The sequence below is a fragment of the Phlebotomus papatasi genome, chromosome 1, assembly GCF_024763615.1.
Source record: "Phlebotomus papatasi isolate M1 chromosome 1, Ppap_2.1, whole genome shotgun sequence".
NCBI classification, from domain to species: Eukaryota; Metazoa; Arthropoda; class Insecta; order Diptera; family Psychodidae; genus Phlebotomus; species Phlebotomus papatasi.
The window spans coordinates 68,927,357-68,946,404 of record NC_077222.1 but is presented as its reverse complement, the minus strand read 5'-3'; positions in this window follow the sequence as shown (position 1 = coordinate 68,946,404).

Below are 19,048 nucleotides of genomic sequence, written 5' to 3'. Positions count from 1 at the left end.
AAGGCTCAGAGTGCGGATGCTGAGCCTGCGAATCCCAAAAAGAGGGCCACCACCTGTTGAGTGTAAGCGTCAGTAGTCCGGAAGGGCTACAGTATCTAAAAAAATGTATTGTCATTTGTAATTATTGAAAATGTGCTGGAAAGTCTACAAGAGTCCAAAAGTACGAGTGCAACAACTAATTCAGCACTGCAGAAATATCTTAACTTTTTATTAAGTTCCCCTTATTGCTTTCAGTGAAAGAATGTGGCTTCCATACATCGAGCTTTTAAACATATCCAGGCTTTTTCTAAATAACGAAATACGATCTAAGTATTGTTTTCCAACATTTTAACAATCTCTTTCATTGTTATCCACAAATTTTCTTTCACTAGGATACTCACAATATTGCTATCAATATTAGAGTCTGTTTAAAATGGAATTGATAATTCGAAGGATAGATCGACATAGATCTTAGAACAAGGACACGATTTAAATAGACCCCCAAAATGTTTTATTTTTAATGGAAGTCCATCAGATAGATCTTTCCAAAATTAGTTTAAAATTAAATATTACAAATGCACCTTTTGTTCCTCATTTTATTAAAGCCCTCAAAAAACCACAAATCGACTTTTTTGACGAATACTTTTGGCATTTAAGAGATGTAATACACTAAAACCTTTCCAGTATATGCAAAAAGGTAAACAAAAATTGGTGGAGGTAACCTATGGGATACCCCTTAACGATATTCGCGAAAAAGTCCTACGAATTTATACAATCATCCAATACATACACGATAAATTAGAAAAAAAAAAATTATATCAAATTGATTTACAGTCAATTGCAATAGCTATGTCATTATTGGTGAGCCACTACATGAATTTGAAATTCCTGTGAAAATTCAGGAAAATCATTATTCAACTGAATATTTTCTCGGGAAAAATACGACACAAATCAAGCTATAATAAATTTCATTGTCATAACTGAACTTGAAAATTTCACAAACCTTTCCAAATTATATTACCGTTCGAATTAAAAACCTAAACTAAAAGTAACGTAGTCTGTAGAATACGGAATTAGACAGAAAAGACTTTATATTCGAGTACTCCTACTTCCAAATACTTCCAAGCACTTCATTTTCAGCTGTACACCACTTTCAACCCTAATATCTCCCCCTTGAGTACAATTGTTTAGAGAATATTGTGGAACTCACGCAGTTATATAATATTATGTTAAAGACATAGGGTAAAGTTGTACAAGTTGGACAGTGGTACAAGTTGGACAATGGTACAATTTGGACAGGGCTTTTTGTCTTGATAAATTTAGTACTTCATTTTTATCAATTTTTATTTGTATATTTTTAATGCTTTAGGGCAGAATCACATTGACAGTAAAATGCTCACCGTCACCGTCAAAGCCCTCACCGTATTTCGTTGATTTACGCATTTTCATTGCAATTTTTACGCAAATTCTTAATTACCGTGTTACATTATCTCATACTGCTCATAGTCGGTGGCACTAGGTGAAAATAATATAAGAAAATTGAATAAATAAAGCGGAAATGCGATAAACGGTGAGCAATAAAACTGTACGAAGAACTGTAGCAAAAAAATCCTACAGTTTTTTGTTTTGCTTACCGTTTATCGCATTTTCGCTTTATTTATTCAATTTTCTTATACTATTTTCACCTAGTACCACCGAGTATGAGACAATGTAATATCGTAATGGAAAATTTGCGTAAGAATTGCAATGAAAATGCGTAAATCAACGAAATACGGTGAGGGATTTGACGGTGACGGTGAGCATTTTACTGTCAATGTGATTCTGCCCTTAGTTTTAAAATTTGGTTCGTTGTGCTTAAAAACAAATTTTGTACTGTATTTATCAAGAAAAAAGCCATGTCCAACTTGTACTGGCGAATTGTCCAACTTGTAACACTAATTCCAAATTATATCACTTTACCCTATGTCAAGAGATTAATTATAAGAATTATTAACAATCGTGAAAACAAAAGTAGAAAAATCCTCTTCAGTTAATTTTCGAACAACAGGAAAAGACATTAATTTTATATTTGAGAATACTGTTAATAATATTTCTAGTGAAACCACAAAATCAGGATTTTGTTCACTCACCACTTTCACCATGTGCTTGGGGTATTTTTTTTAACAGACAAAGTTAGTAGTTCTGTTGCGGTTTATACCGTCACTGGGAGAAATTGGGGAAAAGAAAAGACTTTGAGATTGAACAATATAATAGAATGCTAAAAACAAGAGGAAATCTCTTGCAGTGAAACAGAAAAGAGAGTTGAATAAAGTGAATTTCCAAATAGAGCACAATATAACTAGTGAATAAACTCAAAATGCTTCCAAGTTAAATTTTCTCGGTGGGATTTCAAATCTTTTTGTACTGCTGTAGCAAAAACAAACTAATAAAATGAAGTTGAATTATTTTAAATATTTTCAAACAACTTTGTTGCCGATACAAGAGTCACATTTGAAATAGTATGGGTAATAAAATATGGATATTGTGCACAAACTAATTTCATATTCATTGACTATGCTTTGTTGTGAGAAAGTTTACTCAGTCCAGCCACACTCTATTAAAGGCTTATCCACTACGATTTTACTATATTGTAGTTGATACTTGGTGTGGTCTATACGACAAAATTGGTTCACTTGTTCTTCCTAAACCATCCCCAAATGCTCCAAAATGGTATTCGAAGCGGCTTGCACAATATATGCGAAACAAGACTATAGAGATCTTTGACGAGAGTTTGGTACAGATACAGTGTATCCAACACTGAAAGGGATGATTGTACATATATGAAATTTGGGGTGGCCAAGAGCCCCAATATATACCCTAAGGGTGGGTTATCCGTTGTGTATGTGAATGAAACTAAAGTTAGGTCCGACAAGCATTAATCAAGTGCTAATTTGGTGACGCTGATTGTTGACCAATCCGAACAAAATTTATAGGGTTCGTTCGTTACAATAAATAAAGCATGAAATGTCGATTAAATTGTACATTCAGACATTCCACCAATTGGATACCATTATGCTTACTTGCATCCGGCACAATTGCTATACACTCTTTCCTCTTTCTCTTCATGGGAAGCAGCATTAATAGATATGGTAAGTTAGATATTAATGATTTTGTCACAAGCTCTAAAATTGTCAGTAGGGATGTTGCACAATTAATTTATTTCATTCCGGAATGGAATTAACTCGCAAAGTGATGTATATTCGAATTTGGAATTGAGAATTATTTTATGCATTCAAAGAAAGAATATTTTAAATTAAAAAAACCAACATATAATTATTGTATCCCCTATCCTATTTTTGAATTCTTAACAGACTTCAACCTCTTATTATTATCGCAAAAAGTATAATTTTTAATATTTTCTTATAAAACTAGAAAATAATGTGGAAGTGTTTAATACGTCACAAAATGCACTACCTTGATCAGGTGGAATTACAAATTTTAAGCGTTGTAAATATCACGTTTTTTCGAAATTTAATTTTTTTTGTCTTTATTATTTGAATAAGCGATATCTTGATAAAGTGTCTTTTGTTTCAATTTATATATTCCCAAACAATTTTAAGATAAATCTTTGAGGTTTACCATGTTATCACAATGTCTCATTAAATTTTAGTGCGATTCACAATAATTGTTACGATTGTTACTAATGAGCATTTAAATAGAGGGCGGTGGGGCTGCAGCAGGTTACATTGAAAATGCTATTTTTCCCACATAAGGGAAGCTGAATCTTGCGATAATTTAATTTAGATCTGTAATTATTTTGTCTACCTAAATTACATTAAGATGGATCCCAGTTTTTTTCAGAAATACACGAAAAATAGCGCTTTAGTCCCAACTCAATGTAGCCCCACCTCCCCCTAAGTGATTTGCAACATTAACTCATTCAGTCAATGTACCAGAAATACTTGAGATAGAATGTTCATATTTTGGAATTGGTTTTCTACAGACTAATAGATGATTTTTTTGAAAAGAAAAAATGTTTACCTTTCATGGGGTCGCGGGGAACCCCTGTTAAACACACGTCTTAACGGTCGCTGAATTTAAATTCTGTACATTAATTCATTACAAACTATACATTGCTTTAGATAGAGGAACTACCCAAGAAAACAAATTGACAACTAGAATTCAAATCAGAAAAGAGAAAAGAGGCCAATTTTAACAAATTTGACGGGATGTCGCATTTTCCGTCCGCTATTTTGAGCAAAAATTTTGCATGTCCTTCCGCGAAGCAAGAAAACAATAACAAAATGTATTCCCATCTCTGTCGGACTATTTTTCTCAAGAAATTGAAGAACTAAAATTACTAAAAATCCATTCCCGACAGCAATTTGGATTAAATTTGCCCGGGAATAAGTCATCTAAAATCACTCAATTTGCGTATGATGTATAATACCATGGTAAGGAATGGGTTAAATTACTTAATATTTAAAATTTATGTTATATTATATTTTTGCGAATTAATTCTATATGCTTACCAATAAATAGATTAAAATTCTAATTATTAAGTTCTTCAAAGACAGTATCAAACATTTGAAAGTTCAATAGCGACAATTAATGAGCTTTTCCCCTATTCGCGTTTCAGACGATTTCTAAGAAATGATATCATGTTGTTTGTGCGTCTGTCCGTCTGTTGGCTGTCGCCAACTCTGCAGATGAAACGCTTAGAGATAGAGACTTGGCACCTTCCGAGGACCCCCTTATGACTCGATCAAATTCGATCAAAGAAACAGTAACATGCCCCCAATTTTTAACTCACCCCCATCCCTTCCAAAACTATGTTTTTTAGATGTCTCGAAAATGCGTCGTAGGATTTTTTTTATTTTTAAATATGTTTGAGATGTTGCCTATAGACGGATATTTCGTCTACATACGAAAATACAGTTAAATCATTTCTAATAACGGATATTCAAGGTCAAACGCCAAGAATGGTACTATATGCTATGGAGAGCATTTTTCGCAATCGAATGGCATCATATTTAGGCTCGTTGGAAAGGTCTTGGAATTCTTGACAGGCCTGAACTGATTCAAATCAATTTCGGACCGATAATGAACCGACATATATTATTTATTCAAATATCAATTGTATTATTCTTAAGCTAATTTTGGCGATCTTTTGAGTGATTTATGAGTCCAGTAGCACCTTTATAGAAGCTAAGTCGCCAGTTCGAGCATTCCGCAAAGCATGGGATGCTTTGCAACTTGTTTTAAGTGTTGATTTTTTTTTAAATTTAAGATAAAAGTAAACATATTAAGATACTCAACTATATCTAAAATATAGTAATAATTATTCTAAGATATCTGTTAAGAAGATTTTGTATTTTGTCAGTTTAGTAAAGGTAAATATGCCTGCACTGAGAAAAAAAAGAGGGCGCAATTAACTTTTCTTCCTCATAATTTTAACACTTTTTATGTGTAAAAATATATCAATATTTTTTAATGTTAATTTTACACCTTTTTAAGGGTAAAATTAACATTTCCGGAATGTTATTTTAACTTTTTCGGATTTCTCTCAGTGTGATAATCACAAGTTCACTTTGACTGCCGATCAGCTGATTATGGAGATTGATCAACCAATCGAACGCTTTCGGTTCACTTGTTAGCCCTACTTATTTACTCCTCCCCAATTGCAAATAAATTGCTATTTATTGTAATGTTTTTAAATAATAAAAATTCTACTCGTCAGGACAAAAGGTTAATCTGTGATGCAGTTTGAGGTATTCGTTGAACAAGTCATTAGTTGCAGGGGCTGTGACATTAGTGACAAAAAGTTTTTTTTTTAACTGTTGCAGCAATGGCTTACAATTTCGGCTTTAGAACACCACAATTGAAGTTCCAATTGACTGTGTTTGCAATTGTGAGGAAAGGGAAAGGGACAATATTTGAATGTAATTGAATTTTCTATTTTCTACATTGTCTCATTTCACTGACCATTGTGGATGTTTGCATTATTTCACCACCAGGCCATGCCATCGGATTTGCTAGCCATAGCAGAGTTACGTGTATGACTATATATATATGCTGTAATTGTATAAATTGGACCAATATAGCTTCTACACAATCATAGTGTTTGTAAATTGTTGCCAAAAGCTCTTCAACAAATTAACAAATTGGTTGAACTTTGTGAACATATATATTTTCAGTGTGGGGAGATAACACAACTTCTCTTAATTCTCTTATGTATTTTAAAAGTTTCCATTTGGGAGTAAGATAGGGAAAAAGGGTTAAAAATTGGATTTTTCACATTAAAAGTTTTCATAGATGAAAATTCTTGAAATCGTTTACCCATCTTTAGCAAAAATATATTTTTTATATTACACATAATTTGCCAAAATAACCATCTAATCACACTTTGATATTTGGCACAAATTGTTGTTTGGTATAAAATGAAATGATACTTGATTGTTTGGCTGAATTTGCATTCGGATTTAGTTTGTTAGTGCTGTGGAAGCTTGTTTAGTGCCTAATCCTTAAGAACGGGTGCTGGGGTTTGTTAAATATATAACTTTTTGGTTGCACCTCAGGTTGATTTGCATTCACATCACTTAGTATTATAAACCAGAATCCGCTAAAATCTGGCACGTTCTCCATCGTCATTTTCCTCCTATACATAGTTTTTGCACTCCATGGGATGTAACCACGAGAAAACTAACACTGTCTCATCACAGAGGGGTTAACTCAAACCTATATATGCACTTTTCTCATCCCACACACAACACAATTTGCAATAAGCTTTAATCTAGGCTAATTGGGTGAAGTTCCTGAGATCTCCATTTGCAAGATGAGAACGATGATATACGAGAAAACGATTTAAACATACCCGACTGTTAGTGCAACTGTAATTTATTTCTTCGGGACGGGTGTAATGTATCCAAATTTAATGACTCCATTCAAGTATGGGAAACTGCGCTGTCCTGTATTCTAAAATGTACTTGACGAAATAATAATCTTACTGATTTTAGCTAAAAATTCCGTTGACCATGGTATTTAGTGAATAGTTCCTAGTCGTTGAATTTTATTTTATTTTATTTTTTATAATTTTATCATATTCACAATTACCCACATTCCAAACAGCCCTAGGCTCGGAAGTGGTTCTTCCCTCTCTCAAATTCAGTCTGGCCTGCCTACTTTCCTATGAAATTATGAAATTGTAACAACTGATATTGTAACATAACACATACAACCAGTGAGTCAATACTAAGACGGCGATGGCCGCATGGGAAGGGGGCAAAAAGATGAAAATGAGATGAATAAATTGAAATCGAAAAAAAATTGAATTGAATTCTTTTTTTTTGGCTTAAAGATTGATAAAATATATGTTTCTAATTTTATGAGTAAATACTTGAGAGAAATCCGAAAAAGTTAAAATAACATTCCGGAAATGTTAATTTTACCCTGCAGTATTGATCCGAAATCGGTGTAAATATTACCCTTTTTAAGGTGTAAAATTAACATTAAAAAAACGTTGATATATTTTTACACCTAAAAAGTGTTAAAGTTATGAGGAAAAAAAAGTTAATCGCACCCTCTTTTTTTTCTCAGTGAAACTGCAAAATTACACACAAACTACAATCTTACGTGTTCAAACACACCGCTAATTTTTACTGCTCCATGTGGTTTTAATACAATTTTTACATAAACATCCAATTCTAGAGGTATAACGTATAAGGTGAAGTGGGGCAGATTGGAATTGGGACAGTTTTGAAATTGGGCATTTTTCTCCTATTTTTAAATGGAAATTTTTATCATGATTTTAGCTCAACAAATGAATTGTAAACCTAAATTATATCATGATAAGACTAAGTTCATTTAAAAATAGGAAAAAAGCCCAGTTTTTTTAGCTGCCCTAACTTAAAGACGCACCACTTCCCCCTATCAATACTATTACAGAGGGTCAGGTCAGGATAGAAACGACCGTTTTAAGTACAGTAGACTCTCTCAAATTCGGGTATTTGGGACCAAAACGTCACCCGAATTAGAGAGAAATTCTGGCGACAAACTTTTTGAAATGCAACGATTTTTTATTCATCTGCATACATATATTGAGTTTACATACTCACATTTATTGTAAATTTCATGAAAATCCTTTAATACAGCAAAATCACATCAAAACTAAGACAAACCATGCCAAATTTGAGCATATTTGCTTCATTTGATAATCGTAATTAAACTTGAAAAATGACAACAAACCTTTTTCAAATTTAACTGCTGCCCGAATTAAAAAGTAGCCCGATCTGAAAAGAGCCGAATTAGCGAGTCTACTGTAGTTGTAATGTAATAGATCGGAAAAGTGTTTAAGAAGTGCGCATTTTAGATTTCCTTAAGCTTTGATTTTGTAAAAACGTTAAAAAAATAAATCTACGTCATTGGCAAATATAATACCGAATTAGTGTTACTTCACTGATTGAGATTGATACAAATGCTAATAGATTTCAATTCAACTCAAAATGTATGAATTTTCAGCTTAATACTAAATACTAACCTTAAAATGACACTCCCACGGCAGTGCCATTTCCATACCTATTTTTCGTTAGTACTTTTTGCTCAAGAACTGCTGACTATTCAGCTGATCGCCACAGCAAATATATGCTGAAAACGGTGCTCTTTAAGCTAACTGTGTTCGGTGGACAAATCGATATTAAACAGTTTAATGCTGATTTTGAAAAATTAAAAATAGCGAAATTACACTTATAGAGAGCAGTAAAAATCGGAATTCCATCCCTTATAACATCTACCGCCTCTACACATTCATTTGTAAAAATAAAAGTATCAAATTGATCCAGATTTGATCCTATTTTAAAGGATTCATCAAATTAACATGTTATATTTTGATAAATGTGCATTCAAAGTTTGAAATTTGATCCATCCTTTGTAAAAGGATCAGATTTGGATCAATTTGATCCTTTTATTTTTACCAGTGTTAGAGAAAGTTATCTTCATATTGAAGAAAATTACCCATGCTTGCGTAGGAAAACTGCCAAATATTGACATAAATTTCTCTAGTGTGTACAGCGCGTTAGGGGAAAGCGCGCTACCTTCGGACGATTTATGCTTCGCACAAATCCTTTTTTCAATGTGTTATAAATAAATTTGGACCATTATAATATTATATTTTAATAGCTAGTTCAATGCTTCAAATTTTCAGAAAGGAGCTATGTGTGAAATCCATAGGGGAAAGTACTCTCCCTGCGAACGTTCATGCCTTCGAATAATATGAATTTTCTTTTATTTTTTCTAAGAGACTTAAACATTTCTATTAAATATTAGTTGGCTTATCATCAATTGTTGATAATTCCATGATAATTTAGTGTAAATCTATTACGAAAAATAAAACAAATTCACATTATTCGAAGGCATGAACGTTCGAAGGGAAAGCACTTTCCCCTACGAGACATAAATTGAAGCTTGTTCCGTCCGAGGGTAGCGCGCTTTCCCCTACTGTTTGGCTTCTGGCTCAGTAACAAGCGTACTGGAAAATATAAAAATAATATTTCGCAAGAATTTATATTAAATTGTATAATACCTTTTAAAACTGACTGATTTAAAATTGGAAAATACACCTATTAATTGATACAGATTTTTTTTAATTAAAAATATATAAGTCTTCATGATAGAGACTCTATTATTTTTTTCATGACTGGTATTTTATACTCTTTCATTTATGGACTCACTTCCGTTTAGTGGAATTTTGTTGCGAAGTTCCATGGAAATGAATGAACAAAAATTGAACGTGAGGGTGTGAGAAAATAGTAGAGTAATTTTGCTAATGGTGTGAGAACAGATCAGTGCAAAAAATTAAGACGCCCTATATGTATACGAGTTAAATTTTCCCAGATTACACACAAGACTTTTCATTTAGAGAACTGATAGTATATTATTTATAATGTTCTGTAGCATATTAAACTATCTTAAAGGGTATTTTATCACTAAAATAACCATCCCTTTCACTGACTATACAATTCTTAAACTACAATTTAATTCTTCTGTATAAGCAACTGCCATAACTAATGGCATCAAATGCGTCATCTGCTAGAGTTTTTCTTGCATGTGCCTGTGAAGCATAAAATCAACCATTGTGGACACCTAGTAAAACCCCCTAAATCCACATTTTATTCTGTGGTGCATGCAGAAAAAGTGTAAAGCCCTCTCATTGTTGTGCCCATAACAGTCGACGATCATGTGGGTAAATGTTCGATATTAATGGCTTCACAGGGGGTCTTTTTGGTTATTCAACCGAAAATATAATACATAAATACACTTCCTCAATTCAAAATTCATATGTGAAGTATACAGATTAAAGGGTATTTTAAATTGTTAATATTTATGCAGTGTATATTACCATGTGAAGAAATGTAATACTATCATGTCACATTCAAGTACCAGGAAAACAATGACAAAGGGAGGGAAATTCGCGGAATGTTCAAACTCATTAGATTGCTGTTGTTTTTAAATGTACACCGAGCTCTACTATTAATTTAAACTAGAACATAAATCACCTAAGAATTATCACAAAATTGAAGAGAAGAGGTAAAATAAATTGTATTTCCAATAAAATCTCTATTTACTAAGATTTTGCTCTTATAAAAAAATCTTTTCCCTTTTAAAGAAATTCTTATCTTGCCCAAATCGGTTGTTTTCGAAAGTTTTAACATTGACATTGACACAAAAGCGCAGAGAGAAGGCTTTCAGGCTTCTCACGCACTCTGGCTTCGAGCACTTGATATTTTTTCCATATTCACAAATTTTCTGAAAAAATAGGTCATATGTTTTTTTTAAGATTTAAAAAAATATAATGTGTTCGGAGCCAGAGAGTGTCCGAAGCCGGAAAGCCTTCCCCTATATGATTCAAATATCCTACAATGCTTAAAAATATCTATGGTAATCTAAATGGAATTCAAGTCCGGGGCGTGTGCATTAAAATGCAAGCACACTATCAATTGGGTGTCCGGATGATATATCTATTGACCATAAACGTCTTCCTGAATTACCTCTAAAATATATACTGTATTAGTATTATTGTGAGTACACAGAGCTCTCCGATATTCAAATGACAGCTGTCAAACACAGGAAAAGTCAAAAAAAAGTCCCTAATCGCATGGGTTTTTACTAGGAGAAAGTGGGCCACCTTTTAAATTGGGATTTTTCTCCTATGTTTAAGTAGAACTGAGCCATATAATAATGTAATTTAGCTTCTCAATCTGTTTGTGCAGCTAAATTATGTCACGATAAGGCTCAATTTTACTTAAAAATAGGTGAAAATCCCAATTTCAAAGTTGGCCCACTTTCAAAGGTGCCCCAGTTCTCCCTATCTATCATTTTCGATACCAATTACCCGGATATCGAAAATCTTTAGTGCAATAATAATAATAATAATAATAATAAAAATAATAATAATGCTGGCACAACTTTCCATGAAGGAACAAGACCTTTCCGCAAAGGGATTTCTAGACATGCATTATTATTTTTTCTTGTACGGGATGAGGTTGTCAGTCCCATGCCCCGTGGAGTCAAGTGCAGTGAAGCTCACTGGATGCAATTCGAACCCCTTTAACGCCAGAAAAATTCTTGGTGACCTAAAGGGGATTCGAACCCGGGACACTTGCAACATATAGCGAGTGCTCCACCACTTGACCCATTGAGTGCCCGCAATAAGAATAATACAATTAAAGAACGCATTGTTCAGTCTGAAATTAATTAACTAAATAATTATAAAAATAAAAATAAAATATTTTTTTGGTTTGAGAATACACGAAAGTCTGTTCCTGCAAAGGGAGGGGGCTCAGCGAAGACCGAAAGTTGATATCTCTAAACGTTTAACCCCTAAGTCGGTAACACAAACAGAAATCAGACAATTATCGTGACATTATTTTTTCTCGAAACTTTAGCGACTTTTAGAGTTCAAGAAATTAGCCATGTATGTGGATGGAAAATCGAAATATATATTTCTTCATGGATTATATATTCTGTCTTCTCTCTGAGTTCTACCAATAATATTTCTATTTCTTTATTCCTAGAGCAATAAAAAGCTTCAGGAGTTTTTATGCCCAAGTCATAAAATCGAATAATGGAAACTAAAAGACGAAATTCATGTTAGAGAAAAAGTGTGAACTTTGAGAGAATTTAGATTTGCCTCGCGTAATTGCAAAATTCAATTTGGACAATTTTTTGTTCTTTTAATCTTCGATTTCGGATTCAAAAGGTTTCTATTTTTAACTTTACGCAACAGGAACATTTTAATAGTTATGGAGACTATTATTTTTGCGGCGACTATTACGTTTATGTATGTAATAATATATATTATGTACGTATATGTGTTTATAGATTCAACTGAATGCAGCATCAATCTAAATTTACGGTTCGTTAAATTTGCTAATTTTGCAGAAAATATTTGCAGATATTTTAAAATGGTGTTTTGTGCAATGGCAGTGAGAGATTACTATAGCGACAGCTTATCAAATTTCTTCAAATTGTAATTCAAACAATTTTTAACTGCAAATTGCAACTGCTTCAAAGATCACAAAGAGGCACGAGAAAGAAAATTCAAGAATGCTCGACAATTGTGTGATATATTGAAATTTGTCTTTTATTCTGCTCAATTTTATGTAAATTATTCTATATTGATTATTGAAATCGTGGATATAAAATTCAATAAACTTTTTTTTAATAGAGTTTCGATAATAATAATATCGCATATTGAATATTACAATGGCGGCTGTCAGATTTCAGCATTTTTCAGGAGACGGCCTCAAAAACTAAATTTCATAATATTTTCTTATTTTCATTTACAAATTTTAAAGATTGTTTGTATATGATTCCACTGGATAGAGCACATATGCGGAACTCGAAATGTTGCACTTTTATTACCCAAAAATATAGTTATTTAAAAAATTAAAAAATGATCCGTCACTTTTACACTTATGCGGCAAAATTGCCAAAATTATACGTCACTGTAATACTAAAAATCCAGACAAGGATTTTAAGATACGCCTCTTGTTTAGTAATTTAAATTTTATTAGAATTATTTTTTATTGGATTTCAACAATATTTCTTTTGTTGTTCGACCATAAATTAATTTTAAAAATCATAGACCCATTGATATTAAAAATAAATAATGAAAAGTTGTGTATTTTATTTATATTTCATTTTATTTGTCCATGAATCCAATTCATTTCTTCAGATCTCTTTGTATTCTATATACAATTGACATTTTTTATAAAAAAAAAAGTCAAGATTCGAATATTTACAATTTAGTCAAGATTTTGATAAAATGTGTAGTGCTTTTTTGGAATAAGATTTCCCTCACACAAAGAAATAAGATCACGTTTCTTTGTGTCTTTTAGAGGCAGTGGTCCATTGTAAACCTTTTCCATCTTGCAATTTCTCTCTACAAAACAATCCACTGCACTGCACGAACGAACTAGGTTATTTTGTCACTGATTATTCCTCGAAATGCTAAAAAATGAATGCCGTTTAGTGATATAGTGGCGTAGGATTCATGGTCAGTGGAATAGTGGCGTATGATTCCTCAGATAACGCCATTGTAACACTAAAAACACTCAGGGAAATAATTATACGCCACTTTTATACTATTTTTGTTCTGCAAGCTTGACAAATACTCAAAATTATGAAAAATATTTCTAACAAAGTTGTTGAGATTATTAAATATAATGAATATTTAATAAATTTCCTATCAGAAAACAGCAATATCAAAAAATTGACAAAAACCAAGATCCGCCGTTGTAATATACAATGTGCGATATTTTTAGTTTAAACCGCTCGTAGAAACGCAAGAAATTCACAAGGTCGATCATTTCGCAAAACTGTAACACTTTACTATCCCTTTTCATTCTTAATTCAACTTTGAAATGTTACATCCTATTTGAGACATAATATGTATATACCTATCAAGTAAAGAAGGATTCATATTTACATAATGTAGTATATATAACGAACTGTCAAGTTAATTAAAATTTCCTTTAGGTCTTAGGGAAAACTGGGGCACCACCAAACACGGGGTACCACCAAACACTAATTTTTATTTCTAAACTACTTGAACTATCTCGACCATTCCTTCAGTGGACAAGCATCCCTATAGTGCCTATAAATTCCTATCGGTCTTATCCTCTGATATTCAATATCCGATTAAAAAATCGCAGTGTTTGGTGGTACCCCGTGTTTGGTGGTGCCCCACTTTCCCCTATATGTATTTATGACATAATAAAATAAAACAGTTTCAAATTATACTATCAACTATAGATTCAAGCAAATTTTAGTTGTTCATATTCATGAAGAATTTTCTTTTAAAGTAAATAAAAAATCAATATAGAATAGAGGGAAATGGGGCGCCTTTGAAATTGGGATTGTTCTCCTATGTTTAAATGAAACTGAGCCATATCAAAATGTAATTTAGCTTCTTAATCTGTTTGTGAAGCTAAATTATATTACGATAGGGGAAAGTACTCTCCCTTCGAACGTTCATGCCTTCGAATAATGTGAACTTTCTTTTAGTTTTCCTAAGAGACTTACACAGTTCTATTAAATAGTAGGTGAGATTGTTAAGAATCTCACCTAATATTACCCAAGAAGCAAAACAGCTGCCTTATAGAACCAAGTATTAGACAAGTCTTTTAGTGCACTTTTAAAAGACTTGAAGTGAGAATTTTCTGTTGAAATTTCTATAGAAGCTCTTAAGATCCTTAAGAGTGCGCCACTTTACTTATAGCAATCTCAGTGATGGAACCAAGAGCGGTATAAGCAAATAAAAATATTTTTGGTTTTATAATGCCTTACTTAGGGAATTCTACAAAACTATATTAAAAATATATTGCTTCTTGGGTAGTTGGATTATCATCAATTGTTGATAATTCCATGATAATTTAGTGTAAATCTCTTACGAAAAATAAAAGAAATTCACATTATTCGAAGGCATGAACGTTCGAAGGGAGAGCACTTTCCCCTAAGGCTCAGTTTTATTTAAAAAGGTGAAAAATCCCAATTTCAAAGGTGACTCTCTTTCAAAGGTGCCCCACTTCCCCCTACATTTTGGGAGCATATGTAACGTAACATATAATATATTATTGATAAATTTGCTTAATTGCGTAGCATTTTGAAAAAAATTGAATGAAATGATAATTACTCGGATATTATTATGAAGCTACTTCATGCGTATGACAATGGATATTAATTGCAAATACTTTGAAAGAGTAATTTACATTTTAGCACGAGTTCATTCACAAAATGTATCATGCAAATAAATATTAAACTGAAAAGAAAATTTATTTTTATAAATCTTCTAGAAAACAATCTTAATTAATATGCTGAATGGTGCTTCAAAATTTTTATTTTAAGTTAAAACTAATGAAAAATCCTGGAGCTTTCAGTGGGATGTAGAATTATAAATATTTGTATTTTTCTTGGTAATTTTCTTGTATATTTAGTTTACAAAAGAATTCTGTGGATTTCGTGGTTAGAAATATTATTGCATATTTAGATTTCATCCCACAAAACAAATAATTGAGATTCCCAACAATCTTCCAAAGCAGTCAACAACTGACGACGCACTTTCTTGCCCTAGACCCCTTTGGCGTGGAATTTCTAAGTTTATGTCAAAAAAGAAGAAAGGATGAGAGATAAAATGTTCCACAACTTCTTGGATTTTCATTTTACCACCCCAGGAGACTTTCATTTACAGACAATTCCTTGCCCAAGAATGAAAGGATCTCTCCACAACAATAATTTCTAGAGGACTTTACAAGATGCTCCTTATGTCTGCAAACATTGATACACATTCTAAAATCGTTAATTAATTGTAATTGAGAAACTGAAATTCACATGCTTGTCAGATTCAGTAAGGACTTTTAAGATTGAACTATTGTATTTAATCCCCTTTAGACAATCCTTACGATCAAATCAATAGGAATAGGCAAGGGAATAGGATTATATTTCTGATACACAGATTTTCGTTTGCATTTAAGATGACGGTAATAACCAAGAGTGAAAACCTATTTTCAATATTACTAGGCAATTCCAAAAAATTGCAATTGTTGTGTGAAAGTAACTTATGAATAACCAATTATATGCCCAAAGTGCCTGATTTTTTACAGACTAAATAGGGTCGAAGGAACACTTATTGGCACTCTACTAAGGGGTTACGTGGGTCAAAAACACTGGAAAACAGCATATTTTGTAATAAATTTTTATTTTAATTCAAGTTCTTAAGCATATAAAAGAGTAACATTTAATCTATATTATCTGAAATTTTTATTTAAGAATCTTAAGAATTCAGTCGTTGGGACCTGATTCTCGGAGGCCTTTTAAGTTAAACTCGTACTTGAGCGGTACATCTTTTTTTTCAATAAAATTAGAATTTTTTGCAGGATTTTGTAAAAAAAAAATATTTTTCGGCGTATTTTACACCACGTTTCGTCTTGTAGAATAAGTTGTGATCAAGGTAAAAAAAAAATATCGTTCCAGTATGAATTTAACTCATCAGCTAAAAGGACATATTTAGTTTTTTGGTGTCAGATGAATACACTCTGAGAAATCTTGTATTTTTCAAAACTCTGAGAAAAGTACGTATTTTTCAAAAACTTCCTTCAAAAATCATGTCCCAATGGCTGAATTTTTTTAAAATTTTGAAATGAAATTTTCAGAAAATAGAGTTAAAATATGGTACTTTTATATGATTAAAAGATCGAATGAAATATAATTTTTAAGAATGTTTAAAAAATATGTCTTCTTTCACATCTTTTTAAAGTTTGAAAGTCTTAAGGCCTCTACACATTGGGAGCAATTTTCGTCAAAAATTGCATTTTTGACAGAATTTTGACGTTTCCGCCTACAGCAGTGCAGATGAGTTCTTTCAAAAGAACAATTTTTGACGAAAATTACTGCCAATGTGTAGAGGCCATTAAAGATGGTGAATTTGTAAAACATAGCGAATAATTTTAAAAAATCCATTTTATCTTAAAAATACGATCCCTCCTTAATCTAACGATACGAGCTGCACTGTCGATATGTGTCCTTTGGGTTTTTTTAAATTGATTTTTTATTGCTTAATGTAGTATTCAATGAGTAGATAAACTCAACCGTTTGTAGCAATTTTTGAACTACACAATTGTGACATTTCTACGCGTTGCTTTGCTAAATGTGCGAACCACAGATTATGGTTATGCTCATTAAATTCTCGCTTCTGAATTATGTGCATATTTGTGAGACAAATATTAAATTGATATATTGGCTTTAGTCTGTTGCAGTTTGTATCCACTTTGTTTTCCTCTCCAAACTATTAAAACACACATTCGGCACATTCGATTATTTGTTTGCTGAAATGCCACATTTCGCACAATAGCGAATTGAAATCGGACATCTCTATCTATGCAATGTATTACATATAAATATCAATTGTTCTATCGACTACACAAAACACATCCGATAGCAATTAAACTGTTTCCGAAAAAAATTTTCTTAAGTTTTATCTTTTTGCAATTATAATTAGGGAATTCTGAACGAATTTTTTAAAAAGTATATAAAAATAGATTTAAAAATATTCAACAAAATGTTAAAAATCTCTGAAAAATTTAAAGTTCGTTAAATAAGAAGTAGGAGAGCTCTGATCATTGCTGTTATATTACTATTATCACTAAATTCTTCCTAAACTAAATTTTTCTTCTTCGTTGAGCACTCAATAGATCAAGTGGTAGAGCACTAGCTCTCTGGTGCAAATGTCCCGGGTTCGAATCCCTTCTAGATCACCAGGAATTTTTCTGGAGTTAAAGGGGTTCATTTTTGGATATGTTTTAGAGATTACCCGCAGGCGGACATTTCGTCCTTAGACGAAAATACTGTTGAATCGTTCCTAATAACAGTTTTTCAAAGTCAAACGTTAAAAAGACACTATAGAGAGCGAATTTATCAAGCGAATGGGGTGATGATTGGGCTTGTTGGAAAGGTCTTGGAATTTGCTATAAAACTGAATCGGTTCCAATCGGTTTTGAATCGGTACTGAACCGATAAATAATTTTTATACGAAATTAAGTTAAATTACTCCTGAGGTATATTTTGGGAAAATGTTTTGAGTGATTTATAAATCGGTTCAAATAGGTTGTGAACGTGAACTGGTAATGAACCGATTATTTACCGATAAGTAATTTTTGTTCGAATATGATTTTTATTACTCTCTTTTTATATGAAATTCTTCCAAAAATCTAAATTTCATTTAAAAAAATTCGAGTCCAAGTTTGACTTATCATCTAACAGGAAATATTTAGTTTTTCGATGTCCGATGAATATACCGATTCAAATTAGTTCTTTATGTTGTGTATTTAGACGAGCCAAGACCCTGAAAAGTGATCTGCGCAGTCATAACTCTTCCTTATAACTTAAATTTATATATGATTTTTTTTTGCAATCACAACCGTTATACGAAATATCTTAAAAATGTGAGAAGTTCTTTCGTATTATAAAGTTGGGTACTGTGTGTAGGGATAAATATACTAGCTTTTTGTTTAAATAAATTTTCCTTCAAAACATTCTGAGCTGAGTACGAGTACAAATTTTTGAGTTGGTTTCAAATACAGTTTGCGCTTCGTAATCCGGATGATTGGGAGACAATATGACAGATGTCCGCTTCGTGTAATCCGGATGAATTTTTTGAATTTTTTCAACGTCTCGAAAATATAATACATTTTTTTTGTAAAATTAGTTCAAAAGTTTTAAAGAACATTAAGAAGACATAATTAGAAAATTCTATGCTATTCTACTTCATTTATTACACAAAAACATCACAGAATAATTCATTTTCATTACTGAACGTACTGAACACACACGCATGCATGACCTCAAAATTTCACATTAAATTTTGATTCAACATTAAATTTTGATTTAACATTAAATTTAAAGATTCACATTTTTTCATCTGCAAAGCATTTCACTGTCTATTTTATAGTTTGTTATTTGAAAACTGTTATCTTTTTTGAATATTCAAATTGTAAAAATTTTTAAATTTTGTAAAAAATTATGTTATGGCAGATACGAC